General features: G+C 26.2%; 1 non-coding gene across 1 annotated transcript; it reads left to right on the top strand.

Moving 5' to 3' along the window:
- The first annotated feature begins 4,453 nt into the window (after positions 1-4,453).
- Positions 4,454-4,526, top strand: Trnar-acg (transfer RNA arginine (anticodon ACG)). Its single transcript has one exon. It is a non-coding gene; the product is annotated as a tRNA-Arg (tRNA).
- Positions 4,527-5,662: the final 1,136 nt, after the last annotated feature.

Here is a 5,662-nt window from a genome sequence, read left to right as displayed (position 1 = left end):
ATTCATAATATGTAAATTTTTTAAAGAGAGTAGTATTTAATAAAGTTCATCGAGTGACATAATGTCAAATTTGTATAGGGTAAAGGAAAAGCGCCGTCCGGGCGTTGATGACTTTATATAACAAATTTTTTTACTTTTTTCCTATACAAAAGCTCCAATCGCCATTAGATTTATCAAAAGTGAGGAAACTTAACCTAATCTAAAATGCATTTGGTTATGACTTGCTAAAACTATAGTCAAACTCACTAGGCGTTTGTTTTGATCTATCGTGTTTTTGTGCTTATCTTAAAAGGATGTGGAAGGTGGTTGGCAACGTCTGCCATCTCTGTCTGGAAGAGCATGAAACAGTGGAGCACTTGTCGTGTAAATTTGAGGCAGCAGCTTGCCTATTTACTGAGATGCTTCAGAAGGAGTTTTGTGACCTCGGTGGAAGTCTTGAGGCTTAAGGTGGCTGCTATATTGCAATTTGCCAGGGTTCCAGATATAGTGCTAATGTAGATGAGGATGGAAATCACAAAGGTTCCTATGAGTCGACGTCAGAAGGATCTTACTCCCGTGGTCTCTTATGGAGCAAAAATAGTTCCGTTTAATTACTTTTGTGAATCTTATTTCAGGTGGGATAAATTGAACCAAGCCTGTACTATGTGGAAATGGTAAAAAATGAAGAAAATGTTTTTTTTTTTCTATTTCGCCTTTTATGATGTTGTTTTTATTAAATTTTTTTTTTTTTATTAGAATAAAATTTAAAAAAAAAATACTCGTGGGATGCAAAATGTCATTTTTTTCTTTCAGGGAGGATGTTAATTGTTTTAAGCTTTTTTAATGATTTCATTTCTCATTTTTTTTTCTTTTACTTTTCGTTTCTTGATATTCGCAAATTGATTGTAAAGAAAAATGAATTGAATTTGAAAATTTTAATTGGAATTGAGGGAAAAATGGGAGAAAAAGGGAAAATTTTCAATATTTTTCAAAATAAATAGAAGACAGACAAAGTTAAAGTAAATGTAAATAAGTAAAACGTTTATAGAAGGGGTAAATATGCTAATGAAATTGTAAAAGAGAATTGAAATGAGCTACAGTAGCTTTAATAGAGAACAAATAAAAATTTTATTCCAAATATTTGGAAAATGTCACGTTGATATTAATTATTAATTTTTAATTAATTCTTAAGTTGAGGAGTGAAGGTCATAGAAATAAAGCCACCTGCCTTCATATTGTATTCAACAGAAGGAAATATACAAGCGCCAAAGTACTGATCAGCTTTAGAGTAACAAACCAATGATTCAAACCTTTAAATTCGCGGCGATTATTTTGCTTTTTTCTGGGCAATGCTATTCATCCTATTGTTAAGTTCAAGTTGGCATTTAATCCTTAAGGATTGTGTTATATTTACATTCATATGTATGTATGTACATATGTACATACTTTATTTACATATTTTAATCATTAAAAATAAAATAAAATGAAAAAGAAGTTTTAAAAAAAAATTATTACAAAAATTATTATTTGGTGTTTCTAGCCTCGAAAAAATAAGGCAACAACAAAAATAACAACTACAACATCAATAACAACAGAAACAGAAACAGCAACAAACAAGAAAAAATAATTGTAAGAAACAAAAAAAAAAGCACGAAAAGTTATCAATTGTTTTTGTGACCTTTGAGTGCTGTTATTCTCAAAATCAAAAAATACAACAACAAAAAAAAAAGCTCAAAAATAACAGAACAGAATGTAAGAAAGAGAAAACATCGAATTGAGAAGAGAAGGTGGGGAACAAACGAAAAAGAAATGTGTATGAGAAAGAAAGAAAAAGCAAAAAAAAACAAAAACAACGATTCTTGTCTTGTTTTAGTGCTTTTTTTTTTAATTTTTTTTTATTTTTTATGATTGACGAAAAAATTTTTTTTAGAGTTCATTGACCTCATCCCTCCTGAAATATCACGGGGGCAAAAATTAATTCATTTTTTTTTTTTTGTTTTCCTTTTATATTTTTTTTCTTTTAATACATAATTATATTAATAATGTACAAACACAACTAAACATACATATTATGTGTATGTATGTATGTAAAATGAAAGTTTTCAAAAATAAAAATAAAATTTTAATAATGAATATCCCTTTTCTCTTTCTAGCGCATTAAATCTAATTAGTATATCTAGGAATTAGGAATAATATAAAAAGAGGAAAAATAAGACAGAAAAAAAAATCTAAAAATCGCATGACGGAAATGGAAATAGGAATAGGAAAAGGAAGATGGTTATGGTGTATGGGGCTGTAATAAAAAATTTTGTATATGAATTCTAAGAAGAAAAATGAAAACAAGAAAGAAAAAATAAAACAATCGACTAAAGGATTTTTCATATTACGTTCCACATTTTTTCAATTGCCTCCTCCTTTTAAGTACCCCCGCTTCCCCCTCTATCTTCCCGCGGAAACACTTAATTTCAATTATATAATTAGATTTTCATTAAGTTTTTTTTTTCCATACTTTTGAATATTTTAATTATTATTGTATACAAATTGAGATATGATTTAATAACTTGGAAAATAAAAATATCCTTTCTTTTTCACTTAATATCCTTTTTATAGAAATTTTTATATTATATAAACAGTGTGTTTTTTTTTTTGTTTTTGTGTGCTCATTGTTATACTATAGTAGACCTATTTCCATTTTATAGTTAATGAGATCAATGACGGATTTAATGAGTTTTAACATAAACTTAACCTACCATAATAATTAGAGAAAGGAAAATTTTTTAAATAATAATATATTTATTTATGTAAGTGTGTAGGCATAATAGAGAGAGTAAGATTTGTTTGTGTACCTAGTTACATATTTATTAAAAAAAAAGTATAATAATTTCAGAAATATGGTGATGTAAGTACTTGCTATAGGTATAAGTACTTAGAATTTACATTAACGTAACTAGAAAAATTTGTGTATGTACGTCAATTTTTAAGGATTTTATGGTTATAGCAATATTTTGAAAATTTTCCTATAAATTGTACTTAAATTTAGCGAAAAATTGTAGACATTCAAAATAAATGTATTAAAAAATATTTTTATTAAATTAAGAATTTAGCCCTTGAATGATTCTTTGTGTTAATTTTTAAATTTATCTATATAAATTTTGTTTCTTTGAATTCTTAAAAATTCAGTTTGATTGTACTTAAACTACAGAAGAACCCGGTTAATATCACATTAAAAAATATCACAAATTGCAAAAATATACATGATTCGTTCAATATCACAGAATTTGTGAAAATAGACGTGGTTTTTTTTAATTTAACATTGAATGACATTAAATTAATTTTGAAGTTCCATCTATTAGCAAATATTTAAATTATGTAATTTTTATTTTAGCAAAATTTTTTGGTAAATGTGATTTTGGAAAATGACATATGTATGTACTTTAAATGAAATTGAGTATTTCTAAAAACAAGAATTTATGATTCTTCTAAAGAAGTTATGAAATTAAACGAGTTGCCGCTATCCGATTATGAGCACATTTAAGAGAGAAATTTTTGTGTCGTGACATTTTTTTGAAAATAAGCGGGTTGTGTTGCTATCCGATGAGATTTAACAAACGGCAGTGTTTGGAGTGGTAATCAAAGACCCCAAAACTCACTAAATAATGTCAAAAAATCCTGATCATTTCATGGTTAAAGTTGATTGAAGTCATTAAATTAATCATAGCCTACATGGTTATGATTAATTTAATCGCATAGTAACTATTAAAATTTTAAAAAACGATTTGAAAAAAAATTTGAATCGAATGTATTTAGCTCAAATATATTTCAGTCGTGTTACCTAATAACTGATGAAATCTTAAAACGGAAAACATCAGTTTATTGAATTCTATAAAACACTAACTAAGCATAAAAATGTTAATTTCCATTGTTTTATTGATAAAATTTCGGCTTGATTTAATTATTTAATTTCTTTATTGAAAAATTAGTATCAAATGACAAAAAAAAACTAGACCTAATAAGATTAATAGTAAAATAGGTAAAACCTTTTTTTTTGCTACCACCACATTGTGATTATTGTGAATAATATCGCGTCATTTTATACTTATAAGTATGTATCTCTATTGTGATTTTATACTGAGATTCTTATCATGAATGTATAAAATAACTTGATTTTAAATTTATTATGTTCTCCCAATTATAGTTTTACTAAACACACACACACAAATTACTTATAAACGACTTAAGAATCGAATCTCTCTAGTGTTTTTTATTAATGATCTAAAAATAATAGCAAAAAAAAACTTGATCTAAAAAATTTTAAATATTTTTTTTTATGTTTTAAAATTTAAATTTATTTTAAAATAAATTCGTAAAAATGTTGAAAATTAAAATATTTGTAAAATAATGCGTGTTGGATAAAAAAAAAAGCGAAATTAAAATGTTTACAAGAAAATAGACAAAAAGAAATGATAAAATATGTGGCCCTGTGGCGCAATGGATAACGCGTCTGACTACGGATCAGAAGATTCCAGGTTCGACTCCTGGCAGGGTCGAAATTGATAAATACTTTTTTTTTTGTAAAAATTTTTTATAAATTAAAATTTTTTATTTTCAAAAGTTTTTTTCTTAACTAAAAAATTATTGTGTTCGTATTTACCGTTTTGAAAATTTGTGTTAATTTTGACGTATTTGCAAAATTTTTCTTGTGTGTTCGTATGTACTTTTTATGCTTTGAGATTGTCAAAAAATAACTCTAATTATTTAAAAAGGAGTCTTCCAGGCCATAAGCTTTTGTTTTTTGTTAATTTTTTGTTAATTTTTTTTTAATTTGCTTGAGAATGCTATCTTCTCTAGGTTTATAAAAGAATGGAATGTAAAAAGAAAACATTTCTAAAAGCGAGAATACGATTGGTGCAAAAATGTATGTATGTAAACGTGCTCTCGGAGCTTCATAACAGGAATAACGATTTTGGAATAAAACTTGCGATCTCTTCTTTTCTTGTTAGAGAGCATATTCTATTTATGAAGCATGAATAAAAAAAAATTTATGACGCTCAATGCAAGAAAACAATTAGTTTTAAGAAGAATTTCGCTTCATTGTAGTTTGAGCTGCACTGTAAATGCACTATAGATACACCCATACTTAACATAAACCTTGAAACTACTTTGTTACAATTTCCAGAATGAAATCTCACTCATAAAATGTTATATTGCATAATAAAATGAATCACACCTGATAATATAAAACTTTTTTACATAACCACAAATCAAAATTATGAAACCCAATACACAAACCCTTCTTATATACATGAATAGTGTGTAGGTACAAATATGTTCTTCCCTGTACGAAAAGAAATACACAATTCTACAAACCACAAAAATATAACAACAATAGAACAATTGTCAAAAATATTTATTATAAAAAAAAAATCAAAAAAATAATGAAAATAATAATCAAATTAAAAATAAAAAAAAAATGAGGACATGAAATAGACCTAATTTTCGAAAATACTGCGAAAAAACACAAAAAACAAAAAAAAACAAAGCAACCTCATTTAACTAAATAACCCACAAAAAAAAAATTCTAATGAAACTGACCTACTTTAATTGTACACACAAATCGTATAACATGTAGAAAACAATATGGCAATGGCAAACTATACACGCATAAAGATAAACATACATTCAT

Source organism: Condylostylus longicornis, unplaced genomic scaffold (genome assembly GCF_029603195.1).
Source record: "Condylostylus longicornis isolate FDR11 unplaced genomic scaffold, ASM2960319v2 ptg000011l, whole genome shotgun sequence".
NCBI classification, from domain to species: Eukaryota; Metazoa; Arthropoda; class Insecta; order Diptera; family Dolichopodidae; genus Condylostylus; species Condylostylus longicornis.
This window is presented reverse-complemented; position numbering and strand designations above follow the sequence as displayed.